Here is a 26661-nt window from a genome sequence, read left to right as displayed (position 1 = left end):
CCAGGAGATGATCCTCCAACTTACCCAACCTCCGCCACACCAAGTGACCAAAGATTAGGAGCCTGGGGCTAAATTGGAAGGAATTGAGGGGAGTCAGAGAGTTGAGGGCTATGAAGAGCTGGCAAGTAAGAGGAGTTGAGGTCTGGGGCAGATCAGCCATGATCTTATTGAATGGCAGGGCAGGCTTGAGGTGTCGAATGGCCTACCCCTGCTCCTATTTCTTATGTTCTTATGTAAAAGTTGAGGAGCAGCCCCTTCAGGTAACTGGACAGTGATTGCAACCTCTCACACTAAATATATACATGGCCCATGGACTCCTCTAGGCTGGAAACATCACATGTAGCCTACGAGTGGGTGAAGCTGCTTAAAACTCTGTTGCCCAGAATGCTCCTTCTTCCGGACACTAGGACCTGGTTGGGAATAGAGACCCTAAAGCACCGCTCATACTCTGTGCACTGACCAAGATGGCAACACAAGCGCCTTGACCCCACCCTACTGAAGATGTGGTCAGTGCCCCGCTCCCCTGGGCCTGTCACCACGGGCTAAACACAGGGCCTTTAGCCTCGTATGCGGGGCCTCAGGCCGACCCCAGGTATTTGTGAAGATTCACAGCCCACCCATGGTTCCAATTCCTCCTGTGCCTACAATCACCTCCCAACTCCCGAGCTGCCTGATCCCCCTCAGTCTATCTCCACCATCCACACTGCTCATGCTCAGAGTACAGTTCAATCCCGCGCCGGTGCACTGGACCCCTGCAGTCGTTGATAGGGGACTTTCTGACCCACGGGGTGTCCTGGGTAATTAGTCTGGTATTGAAAGCTCCAATTGTTGAATGGATGATTATTTTTGTCTCATCCCATGCAGACTGAGGCTGGAGGGGCGATGAATGAAATAAAATAAATTGTACAAATGACAGAATGCCCGGGCCATCAACCAAGCTACAAAGCACAATAGGACTTCTGTTCTTAATCCACATTTGGACTCAGGGATTAAGAGGGATGTTTTCACAATTTGCAGATTACACCAAATTGGGTGGTACAACTAATAATGTGGAGGAATGCACTGAAATCCAGGAAGACATAAACAGGCTGGCAGACTGGACAGATCAATGGGAAATGAAATTCAACACAGTGAAATGCGAGCTGGTTCATTTTGGGAGCAGAAATAAGGAGGCCAGTTATTGGTTCGAATGTAAGAAATTAAATGGAGCAGACAGGTCTGGGAACAAAGCCACATAAATCACTAAAAGGAGCAACAAGTCAATAAGTGAGCAAAGAAAGAGCTGATGTTCTTTTCTAGAGAAATACAATACAACAGCAGGGAGGAAGTGTTAAATTTATAGACAACCTCACTTAGAAGGACTGTGAGCAGTTCTGGTCTCCATATTAAAAAAGGATATTGAAGCACTGAAGAAAGTGCAGAATAGATTTATAAAGATGTCGCCACAGAGGATGCTACTATCCAGCAAAATGGAGCAGGCTGGGCTCCTTTCTCTGGAAAACAGTAGACTAGGAGATCTGCTAGAGGTCTTTAAAATCATCAATGAGCCAGAACAAGGGCGGCACAGTGGCGCAGTGGTTAGCACCGCAGCCTCACAGCTCCAGGGACCCGGGTTCGATTCTGGGTACTGCGGAGTTTGCAAGTTCTCCCTGTGACTGCTTGGGTTTTCGTCGGGTGCTCCGGTTTCCTCCCACAGCTAAAGACTTGCAGGTGATAGGCAAATTGGCTGTTGTAAATTGCCCCTAGTGTAGGTAGGTGGGATTACTGTTGGGTTCGTATAAATGGGTGGTTGTTGGTCGGCACAGACTCGGTGGGCTGAAGGGCCTGTTTCAGTGCTGTATCTCTAAATAAATAAAATAAAATAAATAAAGGGGGCAGCAATATAAGACAAATATTACCAGGTCAAATAGAGAACTTAGTAGGAATCTCTCTACTCAGTGGTGAGAATGTGGAACTCACTGCCATGTGGAGTGGTTGAAGTAGATAGCAATGATGTGTTTTAGGGGAGGCTCAATACATTTAGGGGGAGAAGGGAATGGAAGGATATGGGGCAGGATGAGATGAGGTAATTAGATTGGGTGTAGGTTCGTGTGCACAAGCTAGTGGGGCAGAATGACCAAGTTTCTCACTGTAATTCTGTGTATGCACAACAGGGGTGGATTAATGCTTGGGTTTACAGGGCTGAGGGGTGGACTAATGCTTGGGTTTACAGGGCCCGAGATGGAGGTGGTGACATAGCGATAATGTCAAAGAACTAGTAATCTAAAAGCCCAGGCTAATATCCTGACGACACGGGTTCAAATCCCACCATGGTAGCTGGTGGAATTTAAAGCCCAGGGACCAATCTAGTGAACCTTCATTATACTGCCTTCAATGCAAGTATATCCTTTAAATATGGAGGCCAAAATTGCACACTGGCATGTACCCGACAATGCAGAAAATTATCCCAATCCGTCCCGTCCGCAAAAGGCAGGTCAAATCCAATCCGGCCAATTACTATCCCACCAGTCCACTCTCTATCATCAGCAAAGTGATGGAAGGTGTTGTCGACAGTGCGATCAAGTTGCACTTAAACAGTAATAACCTGCTCACTGATGCTCACTTTGGGTTCTGCCAGACCTCATTACTGTTTTGGTCCAAACATGGACAAAAGAGCTGAACTGAAGAAGTGAGGTAAGAAACAATGCTCTTTATACCAAGGCAGCATTTGACCAAGGGCGGCACAGTGGCGCAGTGGTTAGCACCGCAGCCTCACAGCTCCAGCGACCCGGGTTCAATTCTGGGTACTGCCTGTGTGGAGTTTGCAAGTTCTCCCTGTGTCTGCGTGGGTTTTCTCCGGGTGCTCCGGTTTCCTTCCACATGCCAAAGACTTGCAGGTTGATAGGTAAATTGGCCATTAGCAATTGCCCCTAGTATAGGTAGGTGGTAGGGAAATATAGGGACAGGTGGGGATGTAGTAGAAATATAGGATTAGTATAAATGGGTGGTTGATGGTCGGCACAGACTCGGTGGGCCGAAGGGCCTGTTTCAGTGCTGTATCTCTAAACTAAAACTAAAAAAAGGGTAGCTTCGAGAAGCCCTAGACAAACTGAAGTCACTGGAAATTGGAGGAAAACTCTCCGCTGGTTGGAGTCATACCTAGCGCAAAAGGAAGATGGTTGCGGTTGCTGGAGGTCAATCATCTCAGTCCGAGTACATCACTGCAGGAGTTCCTCAGGGTAGCGCCCTACGCCCAACCATCTGAAGCTGTTTCATCAATAATGACCTTCCCTCCATCATAAGGTCAGAAGTGGGGATGTTCACTGATTGCACAATGTTCAGCACCATTCGCAACTCCTCAGATACCGAAGCAGTCTGTGTCCAGATGCAGCACAACCTGGGCAACATTCAGGCTTGGGCTGATAAGTGACAAGAAAGATTTGTGCCACACATGTGCCAGGCAATGACAATCGGCAACGAGAGAATCTAACCATCTCCCCTTAACAGTCAACGGCATTACAATCGCTGAATCCCCCATCAAAAGTCTGGGGGTTACCATTGACCAGAAACTGAACTGGACCAGCCACATAAATACTGTGGCTACAAGAGCAAGTCAGAGGCTAGGAATCCTGCGGCAAGTAACCCACCTCCTGACTCCCCAAAGCCTGTTCACTATCTACAAGGCACAAGTCAGGCGTGTGATGGAATACTCTCCACTTGCCTGGATGGATGCTGCTCCAACAACACTCAGGAAGCTCAACACCACCCTGGACAAAGCAGCCCACTTGATTGGACCCCATCCACCACCTTAAGCATTCACTCCCTCCACCACTGACACACAACAGCAGCAGCATGTGCCATCTACAAGATGCACTTCAGCAACTCATCAGGTCTCCTTCAACAGCATCTTCCAAACCTGAGACCTCTACCACCTAGAAGAACAAGGACAGCAGACGCATTTATATTGTCGTTCCTTCACTGTCGCTGGATCAAAATCCTGGAACTCCCTTCTTAACAGCACTGTGCGTATACATATAACACAAGGATTGCAGCGGTTCAAGAAGGCAGCTAACCATCACCTTCTCGAGGGCAATTTAGGGATGGGCAACAAATGCTGTCTTTGCCAACAAAGCCCACATCCCATGAAATGACTTTTTCATTCCAAGTGTGGTCCCACCAAAGCCCTATACAATTGTTGGTGACGTCTTTAAATTTGTACTCCAAGCCCCTGGTAATAAAGGCCAACGTGTCTTCCTAATTGCTTACTGTACCTGCATGCTAACCTTGTGTTCCTTGAACAAGTACACCGAAGTGTCTCTGAACATCAACAGTGATAAGTTTAAAAGTATTTTGTTTCTCTATTCTTACAACCAAAGTTCATAACCTCACACTTCCTCACATTATACTCCATCGTCCATGTTGTTGCCCACTCACTTAATCTGTCTAAATCTTTCTGCAGCTTCCTCATAGCTTATACTTCCACCTAACTTTGTATCGAGGAACAGAGGTTTATAAATCGCGCCAAATCACAGAGTCGGAGACAAGAGAGAGCAGCACAGCCCGAAGAGCGGTGCAGGGGAAAAATGGAAAAGTGACAGAGTGACGTCACAATCAACAGAGAGAGCAGGGAAGAAACTATCTGTTTGGTGAGTATCTGGTACGTGATTAAGGTCCATTCTAATCCTAACGTTTAAAATAGTAAAGGAACTAGTGGTAAGCTTAATAAAATATATTTTTAAAAAAGGGAAAATAAATAATTGAATAAAATAATTAATGAAAACAGATCAAGGATGGCAGGACAGGGGATGTGTCACCCATGTGGGAGTTCCTGGATGCCATCCAGGGCAACCATGTCTGCAGTAGGTGTTTGCCGCTCAAAGAACAAAGAAAATTACAGCACAGGAACAGGCCCTTTGGCCCTCCAAGCCTGCGCCGATCCAGATCCTCTATCTAAACATGTCGCCTATTTTCTAAGGGTCTGTATCTCTTTGCTTCCTGCCCATTCATGTATCTGTCTAGATACATCTTAAAAGACGCTATCGTGCCCATGTCTACCACCTCCGCTGGCAACGCGTTCCAGGGACCCACCACCCTCTGCGTAAAGAACTTTCCATGCATATCCCCCCTAAACGTTACCCCTCTCACTTTGAACTCGTGACACCTAGTAATTGAATCCCCTGCTCTGGGAAAAAGCTTCTTGCTATCCACCCTGTCTATACCTCTCATGATTTTGTACACCTCAATCAGGTCCGCCCCTCAACCTTCGTCTTTCTAATGAAAATAATCCTAATCTGCTCAACCTCTCTTCATAGCTAGCGCCCTCCGTACCAGGCAACATCCTGGTGAACCTCCTCTGCACCCTCTCCAAAGCATCTACATCCTTTTGGTAATGTGGCGACCAGAACTGCACGCAGTATTCCAAATGTGGCCGAACCAAAGTCCTATACAACTGAAACATGACCTGCCAACTCTTGTACTCAATACCCCGTCCGATGAAGGAAAGCATGCCATATGCCTTCTTGACCACTCTATTGACCTGCGTTGCCACCTTCAGGGAACAATGGACCTGAACACCCAAATCTCTCTGTACATCAATTTTCCCCAGGACTTTTCCATTTACTGGATAATTCACTCTTGAATTGGATCTTCCAAAATGCATCACCTCGCATTTGCCCTGATTGAACTCCATCTGCCATTTCTCTGCCCAACTCTCCAATCTATTTATATTCTGCTGTAATGTCTGACAGTCCCCTTCACTATCTGCTACTCCACCAATCTTAGTGTCGTCTGCAAACTTGCTAATCAGACCACCTATACCTTCCTCCAAATCATTTATGTATATCAGTAACAACAGTGGTCCCAGCACGGATCCCTGTGGAACACCACTGGTCACACGTCCCCATTTTGAGAAACTCCCTTCCACTGCTACTCTCCGTCTCCTGTTGCCCAGCCAGTTCTTTATCCATCTAGCTAGTACACCCTGGACCCCATGCGACTTCACTTTCTCCATCAGCCTACCATGGGGAACCTTATCAAACGCCTTACTGAAGTCCATGTATATGACATCGACAGCCCTTCCTTCATCAATCAACTTTGTCACTTCCTCAAAAAATTCTATTAGGTTGGTAAGACATGACCTTCCCTGCACAAAACCATGTTGCCCATCACTGATAAGCCCATTTTCTTCCAAATGGGAATAGATCCTATCCCTCAGTATCTTCTCCAGCAGCTTCCCTACCACTGACGTCAGGCTCACCGGTCTATAATTACCTGGATTTTCCCTGCTACCCTTCTTAAACAAGGGGACAACATTAGCAATTCTCCAGTCCTCCGGGACCTCACCCGTGTTTAAGGATGCTGCAAAGATATCTGTTAAGGCCCCAGCTATTTCCTCTCTCGCTTCCCTCAGTAACCTGGGATAGATCCCATCCGGACCTGGGGACTTGTCCACCTTAATGCCTTTTAGAATACCCAACACTTCCTCCCTCCTTATGCCGACTTGACCTAGAGTAATCAAACATCTGTCCCTAACCTCAACATCCGTCATGTCCCTCTCCTCGGTGAATACCGATGCAAAGTACTCGTTTAGAATCCCACCCATTTTCTCTGACTCCACGCATAACTTTCCTCCTTTGTCCTTGAGTGGGCCAATCCTTTCTCTAGTTACCCTCTTGCTCCTTATATATGAATAAAAGGCTTTGGGATTTTCCTTAACCTTGTTTGCTTAAGATATTTCATGACCCCTTTTAGCCCTCTTGATTCCTCGTTTCAGATTGGTCCTACATTCCCGATGTTCTTTCAAAGCTTCGTCTTTCTTCAGCCTCCTAGACCTTATGTATGCTTCCTTTTTCCTCTTAGCTAGTCTCACAATTTCACCTGTCATCCATGGTTCCCTAATCTTGCCATTTCTATCCCTCATTTTCACAGGAACATGTCTCTCCTGCACGCTAATCAACCTCTCTTTAAAAGCCTCCCACATATCAAATGTGGATTTACCTTCAAACAGCTGCTCCCAATCTACATTCCCCAGCTCCTGCCGAATTTTGGTATAGTTGGCCTTCCCCCAATTTAGCACTCTTCCTTTGGGACCACTCTCGTCTTTGTCCATGAGTATTCTAAAACTTACGGAATTGTGATCACTATTCCCAAAGTAGTCCCCTACTGAAACTTCAACCACCTGGCCGGGCTCATTCCCCAACACCAGGTCCAGTATGGCCCCTTCCCGAGTTGGACTATTTACATACTGCTCTAGAAAACCCTCCTGGATGCTCCTTACAAATTCTGCTCCATCTGGACCTCTAACACTAAGTGAATCCCAGTCAATGTTGGGAAAATTAAAATCTCCTATCACCACCACCCTGTTGCTCCTACATCTTTCCATAATCTGTTTACATATTTGTACCTCGATCTCACGCTCGCTGTTGGGAGGCCTGTAGTAGCCTGTAGCCCCGACATTGTTACCGCACCCTTCCTATTTCAGAGTTCTGCCCATATTGCCTCACTGCTCGAGTCTTCCATAGTGCCCTCCTTCAGCACAGCTGTGATATCCTCTTTGACCAGTAATGCAACTCCTCCACCCCTTTTACCTCCCTCTCTATCCCGCCGGAAGCATCGATATCCTGGGATATTTAGTTGCCAATCATGCCCTTCCCTCAACCAAGTCTCAGTAATAGCAATAACATCATACTCCCAGGTACTAATCCAGGCCCTAAGTTCATCTGCCTTACCTACTACACTTCTTGCATTAAAACAAATGCACCTCAGACCACCAGTCCCTTTGCGTTCATCATCTGCTCCCTGTCTACTCTTTTCCTTAGTCACGCTGACTTCATTATCTAGTTCCTTACAGGCTTTAGTTACTACCTCCTTACTGTCCACTGACCTCCTCATTTGGTCCCCATCCCCCTGCCACATTCGTTTAAACCCTCCCCAACAGCGTTAGCAAAAGCACCCCCAAGGACATTGGTTCCAGTCCGGCCCAGGTGTAGACCGTCCAATTTGTAATAGTCCCACCTCCCCCAGAACCTCCCAATGTCCCAAAAATCTGAACCCCTCCCTCCTGCACCATCTCTCAAGCCACGCATTCATCCTGACTATTCTTTCATTTCTACTCTGACTATCACGTGGCACTGGTAGAAATCCTGAGATTACTACCTCTGAGGTCCTACTTTTTAACTTGGCTCCTAACTCCCTAAATTCTGTTTGTAGGACCTCATCCCGTTTTTTACCTATATCATTGGTGCCTATGTGCACAACGACAACTGGCTGTTCACCATCCCCTTTCAGAATGTTCTGCAGCCGATCTGAGACATCCCTGACCCGTGCACCTGGGAGGCAACATAGCATTCGGGAGTCTCGTTTTCGACCACAGAACCGCCTATCTACTCCCCTTACAATCGAATCCCCGATAACTATAGCCCTTCCACTCTTTTTCCCGCCCTTCCGAACTGCAGAGCCAGCCACGGTGCCATGAACCTGGCTACTGCTGCCTTCCCCTGGTGAGCCATCTCCCTCAACAGTATCCAAAACAGTATACCTGTTTTGGAGGGAGATGACCGCAGGGGACACCTGTGCTGCCTTCCTGCTCTTTCTCTGCCTTTTGGTCACCCATTCCCTTTCTCCCTCAGCAATCCTAATCTGCGGTGTGACCAATTCGCTAAACGTGCTATCCACGATGGTTCCATGGAACCATCCATAGTTCCCTAATCTTGCCATTTCTATCCCTGAACTGATGGTCAGGTCGGGTCAGGCGTGGGAAAAAAATGGAAGGACTCGGGCCAGGTCGGGCTCGGGTCGATGTGGTTCTGTCGGACTCTGGTTCGGGTTTTTTTTTTTGCAGACCTGAGCAAGCTTTTAACTCAGAGAGCAGGCTATACTAGACCTGGTATTTTATTTTATTTATTGATACAGCACTCAAACAGGCCCTTCGGCCCACCGAGTCTGTGCTGACCAACATTTATACGAATTTTACATTAATCCCATATTCCCGACTACATCCCCACCATTCTCCTACCAGCTACCTACACTCAGATAAATTGACCATTGTAAATTGCCCCATCAACCTGCAAGCCTTTGGCTGTGGGAGAAAACCGGAGCACCCGGCAGAAACCCACGCAGACAGAGGGACAACTTGCAAACTCCACACAGGCAGTACCCAGAACTGAACCCGGGTCGCTGGAGCTGTGAGGCTGCGGTGCTAACCACTACGCCGCCCAAATGTGCAATGCGTATTGTGCAATGAGATAGGAATAATTAATGACCTCATAGTTAAGGCACCCTTAGGTAGCAGCAATCACAATATGATTGAATTTTACATTCAGTTTGAGGGAGAGAAGAGTGGGTCCAAGACTAGTATTTTAAACTTAAATAAGGGCAATTATGAGGGCATGAAAGCAGAGCTAGCTAAAGTGATCTGGCAAATCAGGTTAAGGGATAGGTCAATAGAGATGCGGTGGCTGACATTTAAGGGGATATTTCAGCATACACAGAATAGATACATTTCAACAAGAAAGAAAAATTCCAAGGGTGGGACCCACCATCCGTGGTGAACTAAAATATTTAAAGATAGTATCAAACATAAAGAAAAAGCCTATAATTATGCAAAGATGGGAGGCAGGTTAGGAGATTGGACAGAATATAAAAAACAGCAAAGAAGGACTAAAAGATTGATAAGGAAGGTAAAATTAGAGTACGAGAGAAAGATAGCTAGAAATATAAAGACAGATAGTAAGTGTTTCTATAGATATTTAAAAAAGAAAAGAGTTAACAAAGTAAGCATTGGTCCTATAAAAAAAAAGAGTCTGGGGAATTAATAATGGATAATAAGGCGATGACAGATGAATTGAACAGATATTTTGCATTGGTCTTCACTATTGAGGATACAAGTAGCATCCCAGTATTAGCTGTATGTCAGGAAATGGAAGGCAGGGAGGAACTCAAGAAAATTACAATCACCAGGGAAGTGGTACTGAAGAAACTGTTGGAGCTGCGGGCTGACAATCCCTGGATCCTGATGGACTTCATCCTTGGGTGTTAAAAGAAATGGCTAGTGAGACAGTTGATGCATTTGTTTTAATTTTCCAAAATTCCCTAGATTCGGGACAGGTTCCTTTAGATTGGAAAACAGCAAATGTAACTCCTTTATTCAAAAAGGGAGGGAGACAGAAAGCAAGAAACTACAAGCTTAACATCTATCTTGGGGAAAATGCTAGAAGCTATTAAAGATGTTATAGCAGGGCATTTAGAAAAATTCAAGGCAATCAGGCAGAGTCAACATGGTTTTGTGAAAAGGAAATCATGTTTAACCAATTTATTGGAGTTCTTTGAGAGAGTTACATGTGCTGTGGATAAAGGGGAACCGGTGGATGTATTGTACTTAGATTTCCAGAAGGCATTTGATAAAGTTCCACATCAAAGGTTATTGCAGAAAATAAAAGCTCATGGCATAGGGTGTAACATATTGGCATGGAGAGAAGATTGGTTAGCTGACACGAAACAGAGAGTAGGCATAAATGGGTCATTTTCTGGTTGGCAAGATCTAATGAGTGGTGTGCCACAGGGATCTGTGCTGGGGCCTCAACTTTTTACAATTTATGTAAATGACTTAGATGAAGGGACCGAAAGCATGGTTGCTAAATTTGCGATGACACAAAGATAGGTTGGAAAGTAAGTTGTGAAGAGGATATAAGGAGGCTACAAAGGGATATAGATAGATTAAGTGAGTAGGCAAAGACCTGGCAAATGGAGTATAATGTGGGAAAGTGGGAAAGTGGGAAATTGTCCACTTTGGCAGGAAGAATAAAAAAGCATATTATCTAAATGGTGAGAGATTGTGGAGCTCTGAGATGCAGAAGGATCTGGATGTCCTAGTGCATGAATCGCAAAAGGTTAGTATGCAGGTACAGCATGTAATTAGGAAAGCTATTAGAATGTTATCGTTTATCACAAGGGGAATTGAATAAAAAAGTAGGGAGGTTATGCTTCAGCCATATGGGGCATTGGTGAGACCTGTGTACAGTACTGGTCTGGAGTACTGTGTACAGTACTGGTCTCCTGATTTAAGGAAGGATGTAAATGCATGGGAGGCAGTACAGAGAAGGTGTACTAGACCAATACCTGGAATGGTTGGGCTGTCTTACGAGGAAAGATTGGAAAGGCTAGACTTGTATCCGTTGGAATTTAGAAGAGCAAGAGGTGACTTGATTGAAACATAAGATCCTGAGGGGTCTTGACAGGGTGGATGTGGAAAGGATATTTCCCCTTGTGGGAGAATCTAGAACTAGGGGTCACTGTTTAAAAATAAGGAGTTGCCCATTTAAGACAGAGATGAGGAGAATTATTTTCTCTCAGAGGGTCGTGAGTTTTTGGAATTCTCTTCCTCGATAGGCAGTGGAAGCAGAGTCTTTGAATAATTTTAAGACAGAAGTAGATAGATTCATGATAAGCAAGGGGATGGAAGGTTATTAGGGGTAGGTGGGAATGTGGAGTAATCAGTTCAGCCAAGAACATATTGAATGGCGGAGGAGGCTTGAGGGGTCGAGTGGCCAACTCCTGCTCCTAATTCCTATGTTCGTATCATCAGCAAACTGTCTCTTTGTCCAAGTCATTCATATAGATTGTGTACAGGGCCCAGGGATGGATTAATGTTTGTGTTTCTATGACCCAGGAGAGGATTAACGTTCGAGTTTACAGCACACAGAGGTGGATTGAGAGGACCCAAGGATGGATTAATGTTCGGCTTTACAGGACGGAATTAATACTCGGATTTACAGTGCCCAGGGGTGGATTAATGCTCAGATTTACAGGGCACAGGGGTGGATTAATGCTCGGGTTTCCAGGATCCAGGGGTGGATTAACGCTCGGACTTACAGGGCCCAGGGGTAGATTAACGCTCGGATTTACAGCGCCCAGGGGTAGATTAACGCTCGGGTTTGTACAGCATGTGGTAGATTAAGGTCCAACTCTAAGTTTTAGACTATGCCCACTAGAACTAAATCGAAATTGAGGAGAGAAGGTGGCATAGTGGTAATGTCATTGAACTAGTAATCTCTCCTAATTTAACCCTCAGAGTCCATGCATCATCCAGATAATTCCACACTGCACTCCCTCCAAGACCAATATATCTTCCTAAGGTGTGGTGCTCAGAACTGAACACAGTGCTCCAGGTGTGGGGTAATCAGGATTCTATGTATCTCAGTGCTTTTCCAATCACATTGATACCTGAAATTGTTTCTCACAGACAGAACAGACAAACCTTTCTCCTTCCCACATTCAAATCCGGTGATATTCAGGTCCTGATGAATCGAGTGACTGTCAGACCATATCATGATGCTTGGTTTGAGTTTGTTGTGTGTAAAGCCTCCCTTTCTAATACCCTGTAAAAGGAGTTTACAGAAGCCATCACCGTCAGTCCAGGACAGAAATTCACAATATTCTCTCCTGCTTCCTGGTCCAGGATGGCCGTACATGTGCCCTATTGTATATTGCACCCTAGAAAGATGGCATCCTGGGAAGGCATCAGCAACACACCTGAAAGTGTCCTGGAATTGTTTGATGGGAGCTTTACTCTGTATCTAACCCGTGGTACACCTGCCCTGGGAATGTGTGATGCAACAGTGCAGTGGTTCAAGCAGACCCAGCCTCACCTTCTCAATGGACAACTGGAGATTGACAATATATGCTGGTCTTACTCGTGATGCCCATATCCCAAGAATGAAATCTGTACATGTAAAATGGATTAAAAGCCTCTACATAAGGTCTTAAGTGGGGATGTTCACTGATGATTGCACTCGTGACTCTTCAGATACTGAAGCATTCCATGTCCAGATGCAGCAAGACCTGGACAACATTCAGGCTTGGGCTGATAAGTGGCAAGTAACATTTGTGCCACACAAGTGCCAGGCAATCACAATCTCCAACAAGAGAGAATCTAACCATCTCCATTTGACGTTCAATGGCATCACTGAATTCCCCTCTACCAACATGCTGGGGATTACCATTGACCAGAAACTGAACTGGAGTAGCCATATAAATACTGTGGCAGCAAGAGCAAGTCAGAGGCTGGGAATTCTGTGGCGAGTAACCCACCTCCTGACTCCCCAAAGCCTGTCCATCATCTACAAGGCATAAGTCAGGAGTTAATTGGAATACTCTCCACTTGCCTGGATGGGTGCAGCTCCAACAACACTCAAGAAGCTCAACACCATCCAGGACAAAGCAGCCCGCTTGATCGGCACTCCATTTACCACCTTTAACGTTCACTCCCTCCACCACTGATGCACAGTGGCAGCAGTGTGTACCCTGTACAAGATGCACTGCAGCAACTCACCAAGGCTCTTTCAACAGTACCTTCTAAACCCACGACCTCTTCCACCTATAAGGACGACCACTTCCACCCATAAGGACAGCAGATGCATGGGAGCATCACCACCTGCAAGTTCCCTTCCAAGCCACACACCATCCTGACTTGTAAATGTACCGCCATTCCTTCACTGTCGCTGGATCAAACTTCTGCAACTCCCTTCCAAACAGCACAGCGGATGTACCTACAACACATTGATTGCAGCGGTTCAAGTAGGCAGCTCAACACCACCTTCTCAAGGGCACTTGGAGATGGGTAACAAATGCCAGCCTTGGCACTGGCGCCCACATCCCATGAAACGAATAAATTATTCCAGGTGCGGTCTCACCAAATCCCGTACAATTGTAGCAAGACGTCTTTAATCTTGGACTCCAATCTGCTTGCAATAAAGACCCAATTGCCATTTGCCTTCCCAATTGCTCGCTGTACCTGCATGCTAACTTTTTATGTTCTTGTACAAGTACACCCAAGTCTCTTCGAACATCAATATTGACAAGATCAACACCTTTTTAAAAAATTCCACTTTTCTATTCTTACGACCAATGTAAATAATCTCACACTTCCCCACGTTATACTCCATCTGCCACTTTATTGCCCACTCACTTAACCTTTCTATATCTTTGTGTCCTCCTCACAGCTTACATTCCCACCTAGCTTTGTACTGTCAGCAAACCTAGATACATTACTCTCGGTCTCTTCATCTGTCATTAATATAGATTGTATACGGGGACCAGAGGTGGATTCATTCTCGGGTTTACAGGGCCCGGGGCGGATTAATGCTCGGGTTTGCAGGGCCCGGGGTGGATTAATGAAAGGTCTGGCTTTATGTTTTGGACAAGGGGAGGCAGTGGTGTCGTGGTTACGTCACTGGACTAGTAATCCAAAGGCCCAGGCAAATGCCCTGGGGAAACAGGTTCGAATCCCACCACGCTTTAAATTCAAGTAATTAATTTAAAAACTGGAATTGAAAGTTAGTCTCAGTGCTAATGGTGTCATGAAACTATCATTGATTGTTGTAAAAACCCATCTGGTTCACTAATATCCTTGAGGGAAGGAAATCTGCTGTCCTAACCTGGTCTGGCTGACATGTGACTCCAGGCCCATACTCTTAACGGCCCTCTGAAACAGCTTAGTAAGCCATTCAGTTGTCAAGGGCAATTAGGGATGGGCACAAATGATGATCTTGCCAGTGACACCCAGATCCCATGAAAGAATTTTTAAAAATTCCCCAACGATAGAGTAGGTAGAGAGAAACTATTTCCAATCAGTTGCAATACCTGGAAAACTTGGATCAAATCACCTCTTTATCATCCAAATTCCAGGGAATACGATGCTCATTAATGCAGATGATGCATTCTGGCAGAAGGGATGGGAAAGGTAATTATATACTTAATGGCATAGTTCTAAACAGTGTGCATGGACAGAGGAACCTGGGGATTCAAGTGCATAGATTATTGAAGGTGGAAGGACATATTGAGAAAATAGTTTGCAAAAAGCAAATAGAGATATTGAATGCAAAAGCAAGGAAGTTATGTTTAATCTTTATAAAGTTCTGGTGAGGCCACAACTAGAGTACTGCATCCAGTTCTGGTCCACTTTAGGAAAGATATGAAGGTACTGGAGAAGCTGCGGAGGTTCTCCTTGGAGCAAAGGAGATTGTGCGGAGACCTAGTACCAAATGAGTTTTTTTTTTATTCGTTCGTGGGATGTGGGTGGCGCTGGCTAAGCCAGCATTTATTGCCCATCCCTAATTAACCTCGAGAAGGTGGTGGTGAGCTGCCTTCTTGAACTGCTGCAGTCCTTGGGGTGTAGATACACCAACGGTGCTGTTCAGAAAGGAGCTCCAGGATTTTGACCCAGGAACAGTGAAGGAATGGCCATATAGTTCCAAGTCCTTCTAGGTGGTAGAGGTCACAAATTTGGAAGGTGCTGTCGAAGCAGCCTGGGTGAGTTGCTGCAGTGCATCCTTGTAGATGTTACACACTGCTGCCGCTGCCTGTCTGTGGTGCAGGGAGTGAATGTTGAAGATGGTGGATGGGGTGCCAATCAAGTGGGCTGCTTTATCCTAGATGGTGTCAACCTTCTTGAGAGTTGCTGGAGCTGCACTCACCCAGGCAAGTGGAGAGTATTCGATCACACTCCTGACTTGTGCCTGGTCGATGGTGACCAAGCTTTGGGGAGACAGGAGGTTACTTGCTTCAAAATTCCCAGCCTCTGACCTGCTCTTGGAGCCACAGCATTTATGTGGCTAGTCCAGTTCAGCTTCTGGTCAAAAGATCTACAGAACCATAGAAAGGTTATGGCACAGAAAGAGGCCATTCAGCCTATCGTGTTCGCGACCTCTGAAAAATAACTAGCCGCCCAATCAAATCCCTTCTTCCAGCACTTGGTCTGTAGCCTTGCAGGTTACAGCACTTCAGGTGCATGTCCAAGTACCTTTTAAATGAGTTGAAGGTTTCTGCCTCCACCACCGTTCTGGATTGTGAATTCCAGACACCCACCATCCTCTGGGTGAAAAAGTTTTTCCTCATGTCCCCTCTAATTCATCTATCAATTACCTTAAATCTGTGCCCCCTGGTAATTGACCTCTCCTTTAGTCTACTCTAGGCCCCTCATAATTTTGTACATCTCAGTGGTATCCCCAAGGATATTGACAATGGGAGATTCAACAATTGTAATGCCATTGAACATCAGGGGAGATGATCAGAGTCTCTCTTGTTTGAAATGATCATTCCTGGCACTTGTTTGGTGTGAATGTTACTTATCAGCCCAAGCCTGGATATTGTCCAGGTCATGCTGCATATTGACATTGCGCAATCATCAAACATCCCCACATATGACATTATGATGGAGGGAAGGTCATTGATGAAGCAGCTGGTTGGGCCTAGGACTCTACCCTGCAGTGATGGAACTGAGATGATTGACCTCCAAAAACCGCAACCATCTTCCTTTCTGCTAGGTACGATTCCAACCAGTGGAGAGTTTTCCGCCTGCTTCCCATTGACTCAGGTTTTGCTATGGGTCCTTAATGCCACACCCGGTCAAATGCTGCCTTGATATCAAGGGCAGTCACTCTCACCTCACCTCCGGAGTTCAGCTCTTTTGTCCATGTTTGAACCAAGGCTGTAATGAGGTCAGGAGCTGAGTGGCCCTGGCGGAACCCAAACTGAGCATCAATGAACAGATAATTGCTAAGCAAGTGCTGCTTTATAGCACTGTCAACGACCCCTTCCATCACTTTGCTGATGATCGAAAGTAGACTGATAGGGCGGTAATTGGCCGGGTTGGACATGTCCTGATTTTTGTGCATCGTATATACCTGGGCAATTTTCCAAATTGCTGGGTAGATGTCAGTGTTGTAGCTGTACTGGAACAGCGTCGCTAGGGGCGCGGCAAGTTCTGGAGCACAAGTCTTCAGTACTATTGCCAGAATGTTGTCAGAACCCATAGCCTTTGCAGTATCCAGTGCCTTCAGCCGCTTCCCGAATTGGATTGGTTGAAGACTGGCATATGTGATGTTGGGGACCTCAGGGGGAGGCCGAGATGGATCATCCACTCGACACTTCTGGCTGAAGATGGATGAAAATATTTCAGCCTTATCTTTTGCACTGATATGCTTCTGCCCCATCATTGTGGAGCCTCCTCCTCTAGTTAGTTGGTTAATTGTCCACCACCATCCACGACTGGATGTGGCAGGACTGCAGAGCTTGGATCTGACCCATTGGTTGTGAGATTGCTCAGCTCTGTCTATTGCATACTGCTTCTGCTGTTTGGCGTGCAAGTAGTCCCGTGTTGTAGCTTCACCAGGCTGACACCTCATTTTGAGGTATGTCTGGTGCTGCTCCTGCACTCTTCATTGAACCAGGGTTGGTCCTCGGCTTGATGGTAATGGTAGATATGCCGGGTCATGAGGTTACAGATTGTGGTTGAATACAATTTTGCTGCTGATGGCCCACAGTGCCTCTTGGATGCCCAGTTTTGCATTGCCTGATCTGTTCAAAATCTATCCCATTTAGCATGGTGGTAGTGCCACACAACACGATGGAGGGTATTCTCATTATGAAGATGGGACTTTGTCTCCACAAGGACTGTGCGGTGAACACTTCACCAATACCGTCATGGACAGATGTATCTGCAGCAGGTCGATTGGTGAGGACGAGATCAGGTAGGTTTGTCCCTCTTGTTGGTTCCCTCACCCCCTGCCGCAGACCCAGTCTAGCAGCTATGTCCTTTAAGACTTGGCCAGCTCGTTCAGTAGTAATGCTACCAAACCACACTTGGTGATGGACATTGAATCCCCCACCCAGAGTACTTTCTGTGCCCTTGCTACCCTCAATCTTGTTCCAATTGGTGTTCAACACGGAGAAGCACAGATTCATCAGCCGAGGGGGGCGGTAGGTGATAATCAGCTGGAGGTTGCCTTGCCCATGTTCGACCTGATGCCATGAGACTTCATGGGGTCCACAGTCAATATTGAGGACTCCCAGGGCAACTCACACCTGACTGTATACCACCGTGCCACCACCTCTGGTGGGTTTGTCTTGCCGCTGTGAGAAGACATACCCAGGGATGGGGATTTTAATGTCTGGGACATTGTCTGCAAGGTATGATTCTGTGAGTATGACTATGTCAGGTTGTTGCTTGACTAGGCTGTGGGACAACTTTCCCAATTTTGGCACAAGCCCCCAGATGTTGGTAAGGAAGACTTTGCAGGGCCAACAGGGCTGGATTTGTTGTTGCTGTTTCCAGTGCCTCGGTCGATGTCGGGTGGTTTCACTCCTTTTCTTAGACTTTAGATAAGGTAGACAAAGAAACGTTGTTCCCGTTAGCTGATTGGACAAGGACTAGGGAACACAGATTAAGATTTTGGGCAAGAGATACAGGAGGGATATGAGAAAGAAGTTTTTTACGCAGCGAGTGATAATGACCTGGAACTCGCTGGCTATGAGGGCGGTGGGAGCTGAGAAGATCAATAACTTCAAGAGGAAATTGGATGGGCATTTGAGGGAAATAAACCTGTAGGGCTACGGGGATGGAGCAGGGAATTAGACTGGCTGGATTGCTCTGCAGAGAACCGGCATGGAATTAAAAAGCTGAATTCCGTCCTTCTGTGCTGTAATGACTATGACTCACTTGCGTAATTTCTCCTCATAATTTAACCTTTGGCGTCCAGGGATCATTCAGGTAAAGCTGCACTGAACTAACTCCAACGCCAATATATTCTTCCCAAGGACTGAACACAGTACTCCAAGTGTGGTCTAACCAGGGTTTTGTGCATTACAGTACTTTTCCAGTCACACTGATAACTGAAATCTTTCCCCACAGACAGAACAAGCAAACCTTTTTTCTTCCAAGTTCAAAGGCCGCTGATATTCAGGTTCTGATGAATCAAGTAACTGTGTCAGATCTCGATGGGATGTTTGTTTTGAATTTGCTGTGTGTAAATCCTCCTGTTTTAAGGACCTGTAAAAGGAGTTTACAAAAGCTGTCACTGATAGTCCAGGCCAGAAATTCAAAGAGAGACATTTTAATTTGATTTAGCCAAGTTTCGTTGGTAGTTTTTGTTAGAGCATATTACGGTGCCCTTCCCTTTAAGCTACTGCTGCAAATAAAGATCGATACAGGTGGTCAGGGACTGATTTCTGCATCCAACACCCACCCACATACAAACTGGCTCTTAATTGGTGTGTCTGTGTTTATCGACTCAATTCTCTAAGCAACGTCTGCAATAAACAAAAGCAAAAGACTGCAGATGCTGGAAATCTGAAATAAAAGGAGAACATCTGTGGAGAGAGAAACTGCGTTAATGTTTCAGGCTCTTCGAGCCACCACAGCCTGTAGCCTGGAACTTGGAGTGGGAGGAGAAGAACAAAGAGAGCAATATAGCCTGACACTCACAGCAACCTACAATCCACCTACATTACCAGGATAGGGAGACAGAGTTTAGAAGCACTAACCAACACAACTCCAGCAACACATCCCAGGAGGAAAAGGGAGAGCAATGTGTGTGCCTGACCTGATATCCCCCTTCCCAGGCCTGTCAGTCAAACCCCAACTCCTCCCAGTCTACAGCTCAGCCTAGCAGCTTGCAGCATCCTGCACCTTGAGCCAGCCCTGCCCAGGTGTGGTACAGTCCAAGGGGAGTCTTTGTGGAACCAGGGAGTTGGAGAGCGGGGACCTCCTGCCCTCTGTTGTGTCCCAAATGGCTCCTCCCCCACTTCCCCCCAGGCCCTTTTATAACTGAGCTAAGTTTCCTTTAAAGTTTTGCCACAGAACCATAGAAATATTATGCCACAGAAAAAGGCCATATAGCCCACCCGTGTCTGTGCCAGCTGAAATAAACTAGCCACCCAATCAAATCCCACCTTCCATCACCTGGTCTATAGCCTTGCAGGTTACAGCACTTCAGATGCATGTCCAGGTACCTTTTCAATGAATTGAGGGTTTCTGCCTCCACCACCAATCTGGGCAGTGAATTCCAGACACTCACCGTCCTCTGGTTGAAAAAGATTTTCCCCATGTCCCCTCTAATCCTTCTACCAATCACCTTGGTAATTGACATCTCCGCTAGGGGAAACAGGTCCTTCCTGTCTACTCTATCTAGGCCCTTCATAATTTTGTACACCTCTATTAAGTCACCCGTCAGTTTCCTCTGTTCTAAGGAAAACAACCATAGCCTTAGCAACATTCTTGTAAATTTCCTCGGTACTCTTTCCGGAGCTATTATGTCCTTCCTGTAATGTGATGACCAGAACTGTACACATTACTCCAGCTGTGGCATAACCAACATTTTGTACAGTTCCAACATTACATCCCTGTTTTTGTATTCTATACCTCAGCCTGTAAATGAAAGCATTCCATATGCCTTCTTAACCACTTTATCTACCTGTCCTGCCACCTTCAGGGACCTGTGGACATGTACTCCAAGGTCTCTCACTTCTTCTACCCCTGTCAATATTGTGTATTCCCTCGCTTTGCTTGCCCTTCCCAAATGCAATACTCCACACTTCCTCTGTACTGAATTCCATTTGCCCTTTGCTGTTACAGTTTATTAATCCTTAGTTCATTAAAAAGAGCTGGAAAGTTGGAGGCCGTTAACGCAGGCCTGTCACTGGCTGAAGTCCCACAGGGTTCTGATGAAGGGTCACTGACCTGAAACGTTAACTCTGCTTCTCTCTGCACAGATGCTGCTGAGTATTTCCAGCACTTTTTGTTCCTGTTTCTGAAGCCCGACAGCTGTTGCCCGGCTCAATGCAACCGCAAGACCGTGAGTTTCTTGTTCGGGGTGTTTCTAAAGCGCAACCTCCAACTCCACCACTTACCGGCTGCAGATGCCAGCGGACCGCGCATGCTCCAAACACTGTTTGCCACCGCGCATGCTCCAAACACTTTGCCACCGCGCATGCTCCAAGCACTGTTTGGCACCGCGCATGCTCCAAACACTTTGGCACCGCGCATGCTCCAAGCACTGTTTGGCACCGCGCATGCTCCAAACACCGGCACTGTTGTGTGAAAAGGGAACATTGTGCTCCGTGGAAAATGTTGGGTAAAAGCCATTGAAGGACACCATACCGAGAGGGGGAGCGAGCGGGTGGGCGTGGGGAAGAGAAGCGGCGATTCAGGGGGTTTTGGTTGTAATTTCCTTTTTTGTGTCAAATTGAGTAGCGCCATCTTTATTGCTGGCAGTTGCCTGTGATACTAAGAAGGTTGTATTGAAGAAATTAATGGACTGAAGGTTGATAAGTTCCCAGGACCTGATATTTTACAGCCCAGAGTGTTGAAAGAGGTATGGAGATAGTAGATGCATTGGTGATCATCTTCCAAAACTCTACAGATTCTGCAGATTGAAAGGTAGCAAATATCACCCCACTATTTAAGAAGGGAGGGAGACAGAAAACAGGGCATTACAGACCTGTTAACATTACATCAGTCGTCGGAAAAATGCTAGAGTCTATTCTGAAGGATGTGATAAATGGACACTTGGATAATAATGATCAGATTGGCATAGTCAACATGGATTGATGAATGGGAAATCACGTTTGACCAACCTGTTGGAGTTTTTTGAGGACGTTACTAACAGAATTAATAAAGGGGAATCAGAGGACGTGGCATACTTGGATTTTCAGAAGGCTTTTGATAAAGTTGATTGAGTGGTAGGCGACAGAGAGTGGGGATAATGGGTAAGTACTCCGATTGGATGTAACTAGTGGTGTCCCACAGGGATCTGTGTTGGGGCCTCAATTATTCACATTATTCATTAATGACTTGGATGATGGCATAGTAAGTCATATATCCAAATTTGCTGATGATACAAAGTTAGGCGGCATTGTAGGCAGTCTAGATGATAGCATAAAATTGCAAAGAGATATTGACAGACCAGGTGAGTGGGCAAAACTGAGGCAGATGGATTTCAATGCGGGCAAGTGTGAGGTTATCCATTTTGGACCAAACAGGATAGAGCAGGGTACTTTCTAAATGGGAAGAGGTTAAGTCCAAAGAGACTTGGGGGTTCAGGTGCATAGATCTTTAAAATGCCATGAGCAAGTGCAGAAAATAATCAAAAAGGCTAATGGAATGCTAGCCTTTATATCTGGAGGATTGGAGTATAAAGACACAGAGGTTATGCTGCAGCTGTACAAAACCCTGGTTAGACCCCACTTGGAGTACAGTGAGCAGTTCTGGGATCACACCTTAGGGAGGATATATTGGCCTTGGAGGGAGTGCAACGTAGGTTTACAAGAATGATACCTTGACTACAGGGGTTGTTACGAGGAGAGATTACACAAATTAGGCCTGGTTTCGCTAGAATTTAGAAGGTTAAGGGGTGATCTGATTGAAGTCTTCAGGATATTAACAGGAAAAGACAGGCTAGATAAAGATAAACTATTTCCACTGGTTGGAGATTCTAAAACTAGAGGGCAAAGTCTAAAAATCAGGACCAGACCTAGAGAGATGTTAGGGAGCACTTCTTCACACAAAGGCTGGTAGAGGTTTGGAACTCTCTCCCACAGACAGCAGTTGAAGCTAGAACAGTTGTTAATTTTAAATCTGAGATAGATAGATTTTTGTTAAGCAAAGATATTAAGGGATATGGAGTTAGGCCGCGGATCAGCCATGATCTCGTTGAATGTCGGGACAGGCTTGAGGGGCTGAATGGCCTACTCCTGTTCCTATCTTCCTATAATATTCGCAGATGTCGCAAAATTAGATGGGAATGTGTGTTGTGAGGAACATGCAAAGTGGCTTCAAGGGGATTTGGATAGACGTAGTGAGTGGGCAAGAACGTGGCAGATGGAATATAATGTGGAAAAATGTGAGGTTGTCCATTTTGGTAGGAGAAACAGATGTGCAGAGTACTTCGTAAATGGTAAGATATTAGAAAGTATAGATGTACAAAGGGACCTGGGTGTCCTTGTCAATAAGTCACTGAAAGCTAACATGCAGGTGTAGAAAGCAATTAAGGCTAATGGTATGTTAGTCTTTATCGCAAGAGGATTTGAATACAGGAGCAGTGAAGTCTTTCTTCAATTGTATAGAACCTTGGTTAGACCACACCTGGAGTACTATGTTCAGTTTTGGTCCCCTTTCCTTAGGAAGGATATCATTGCCATAGAGGGAGTGCAACGAAGGTTCACCAGACTTGTTCCCTATGAAGAGAGATTGGGGAAATTGGGCCTGTATTCTCTAGAGTTTCGAAAGATGAGAGGTGATCTCATTGAAACCTACAAAATACTTAAAGGAATAGACAGGGTAGATGCAGGTAAGATGTTTCCCCTGTTTGGGGAGTCTAGAACCAGGGGATACAATTTCAAAATAAGGGGGAAGCCACTTAGGACCGAGATGAGGAGAAATTTCTTTACTCAGAGTGTTGTTAATCTTTTGGAATTCTCTACCCCAGAGGGCTGTGGAAGCTCAGTCATTGAGTATGTTTAAAGTAGAGATTGACAGATTTCTAAATACCAATGACATAAAGGGATAAAGGGATAGTGCTGTATCTCTAAAGAGCAGGAAAAAGGTATTGAGTGAATGATCAGCCGTGATCATATTGAATGGCGGAGCAGGCTGAATGGCTTACTGAGCTGAATGGCCTCCTTCTGTGCTGTACCCTTCTTTAATTGTGTGTTTCTCAATGCCACTGCTGCTGCCTTCACAGTCATTCTGCCATCTTACAACCCATTACAGCCAAATACACTTTCCTCACTCTTGTCCTTGCCTTTTGACCTCATGACACTGAGGAAATCCAGCGAGAAGTTTTCTTGTCATTTCTATCACTGGATTTGGAACCAGACCTGCTGAATGACATTTTAAATGGTGCCAACATTTCACTGCAGCTCAGCTCAACAAAAAAATTCACTGTTATCATCGACCTGTTAGGTATCTTCTTTACAACCTTAGCTGCTCATAGCTCTGCTTTCTTCACATTGAAAACCAGTGAAAATCTATGCACCATCTCAAATCTAAGCAATATGTAACAGATTGGAAAGAGAGTGCAACTGTGGATAATTGCTAATAGGAACAACTCTTGCACATGTATTCAGTATCTGGAAGAAGCAGGAAGATGAGATCCTAGTACATATTTATCTTGTTATCTGCAAAACCCATCACTTACCAATGTCCTCCATCTTTCATTCCCACTTGCTGCTTTCAAGGGGAAACTGGGTTTCACGAATTTGGTTTGCATCAAGCAATTTACCTGGGAGCTGGAGGAGCGGAGGGAGCTGGATGTGCGGAAGGAGCTGGAGGAAAAGCAGTGACAGAAGCAGAGGAGATGCTACATGAAACTAGTAGAATTTGATGTGTGCCAGTTGTTTCCATTGATGTATTATGGCCGTGCATTGCCTTGCACGTTTCACAGCAGCTGCATTGATTAGCTTGGTGTGTTTTGGAAATTAAAACTTGTTCATCCACAGCTTGTGGTACCATTTCACCTCAGTGCCCATTTCATGTCCATGCCTACATCTGTCAGTGCTGTCATTGGCTGAACAAGTCTTTTATGTTTGAACTAAGCATGTCATTTGTGTGAACTAGTCTTCGACAAAAGTAGCTTGAAGTGAAGAAATAGGGAAAGCAGAGTGGGTCAGCTAACATGCAGTCTTCTAAAGCAGATTCCCTGGTGGTCCAGTGCTTAGGATTCAGTGCTTTCACCACCTTGGCTCGGGTTTGTTTCCCAGTCAGAGAAAGAAACTTTCTTGCTGTCGTATGAACTGTCACAATTAACAAGACTTCTTTACTGAATAAAAGCAGACAATGTCCTACAGGCCAGGCAGCATCAGTATATGGTCAATGAGGTTAACGTGCTCCATGTGGTCTACATGGATTTTAGCAAGGCTTTGGTTCAGGTCCCACATGGCAAAAAAAATTAAAGGCGCGTGTGATATATGGGAAAGTAGCAAGTTTGACAGGAGCAAAGGGTAAAATGGTTGTATTTGTGATGATTGGGCTGTTTTCTGTGGTGTTCTGCAGGGGTCAGTACTTGGTCTCCTGCTGTTCTTTTTCATTCATTGGATGTGGGCATCGCTGGCCAGGCCAGCATTTATTGCTCATCCCTAATTGACCTTGAGAAGGTGATGGTGAGCTGCCTTCTTGAACCGTTGCAGTCCATGTGGGATAGGTACACCCACAGTGCTGTTAGAACAAAGAACAGTGCAGCACAGGAACAGGCCATTCGGCCCTCCAAGGCTGCGCCAATCTTGATGCCTGTCTAAACTAAAACCTTCTGCACTTCCGGGGTGCATATCCCTCTATTCCCATCCTATTCATGTATTTGTTAAGATGTCTCTTAAACGTCGCTATGGTACCTGCTTCCACCACCTCCCCCGGCAGCAAGTTCCAGGCACTCACCACCCTCTATGTAAAAAAAACTTGCCTCGCACATCCCCTCTAAACTTTGCCCCTCGCACCTTAAACCTATGTCCCCTAGTAACTGACTCTTCCACCCTGGGAAAAAGCTTCTGACTCTCCACTCTGTCCATGCCACTCATAACTTTGTAAACCTCTATCATGTCGCCCCTCCACCTCCATCGTTCCAGTGAAAACAATCTGAGTTTATCCAACCTCTCCTCATAGCTAATACCCTCCAGACCAGGCAACATCCTGGTGAACCTCTTCTGTACCCTCTCCAAAGCCTCCACATCCTTCTGGTAGTGTGGCGACCAGAATTGCATGCAATATTCCAAGTGTGGCCTAACTAAGGTTCCGTACAGCTGCAACATGACTTGCCAATTTTTATACTCTATGCACCGACCGATGAAGGCAAGCATGCCATATGCCTTCTTGACTACCTTATCCATCTGTGTTGCCACTTTCAGTGATCTGTGGACTTGTGCGCCCAGAAAGGAAGGGAGTTCCAGGATTCTGACCCAGCGACAGTGAAGGAACGGCGATATAGTTCCAAGTCAGGATGGTGTGTGACTTGGAGGGGAACTTGCAGGTGGTGGTGTTCCCATGCATTTGCTGCCCTTGTCCTTCTAGTTGGTAGAGGTCGCGGGTTTGGAAGGTGCTGTCTTAGGAGGCCTGGTGCATTGCTGCAGTGCATCTTGTAGATGGTACACACTGCTGCCACTGTGCGTCAGTGGTGGAGGATGTGAATGTTTGTAGATGGGGTGCCAGTCAAGTGGGCTGCTTTGTCCTGGATGGTGTCGAGCTTCTTGAGTGTTGTTTGAGCTGCACCCATCCAGGCAAGTGGAGAGTATTCCATCACACTCCTGACTTGTGCCTTGTAGATGGTGGACAGGCTTTGGGGAGTCAGGAGGTGAGTTACTCACCACAGGATTCCTAGCCTCTGACCTGCTCTTGTAGCCATGGTATTTATATGGCTACTCCAGTTCAGTTTCTGGTCAATGGTAGCCCCTGGGATGTTGATAGTGGGGGATTCAGCAATGGTAATGCCATGAATGTCATGGGGAGATGGTTAGATTCTCTCTTGTTGGAGATGGTCATTGCCTGGCACTTGTGTGGCGCGAATGTTACTTGCCACTTATCAGCCCAAGCCTGGATATTCATGGTTATCATTAATGATTTGACTTTAAGGCAGGGGGCTAGACTAAAAAGTTTGCAAATGATACAACAATTGGCCGTGTGTTTGCTAGAGAGGAGGAAAGCTGAAGAATGCAGCAAGGTATGAATGGACTTGTAAGTTGGCCAGAAAAGCAGCAACTGTGCACAGCAAGCTCCCAAAGACAGCAATGTGACAGTGAGCTGATCATTTACTGGCTCAGGAGACTGAGAGGATTTGATTTTTTAACTGGAAGCTGAATGTAAAGATTTTGATTCGAGTCCCTGATGAACAAGGGACACAACATCCCAAATTCTATCAGGTCATC

At 45.8% G+C, this 26661-nt stretch overlaps 1 protein-coding gene across 1 annotated transcript in view; it reads right to left on the bottom strand.

Annotated features, from left to right (window-relative positions):
- Positions 1-26661, bottom strand: part of LOC137372431 (zinc finger protein 271-like) — a 93878-nt gene that overhangs the window by 42812 nt on the left and 24405 nt on the right. The window contains exon 2 of the mRNA XM_068036319.1: positions 18680-18802. The gene's annotated coding sequence lies outside the window, so the exon portion shown is untranslated. The remainder of the gene's footprint in view (positions 1-18679; positions 18803-26661) is intronic.

The sequence above is a fragment of the Heterodontus francisci genome, chromosome 7 (genome assembly GCF_036365525.1).
Source record: "Heterodontus francisci isolate sHetFra1 chromosome 7, sHetFra1.hap1, whole genome shotgun sequence".
Lineage (NCBI taxonomy): Eukaryota > Metazoa > Chordata > Chondrichthyes > Heterodontiformes > Heterodontidae > Heterodontus > Heterodontus francisci.
Note: the sequence above shows the minus strand (reverse complement) of the source record. Positions and strands in the feature narration are given on the sequence as shown.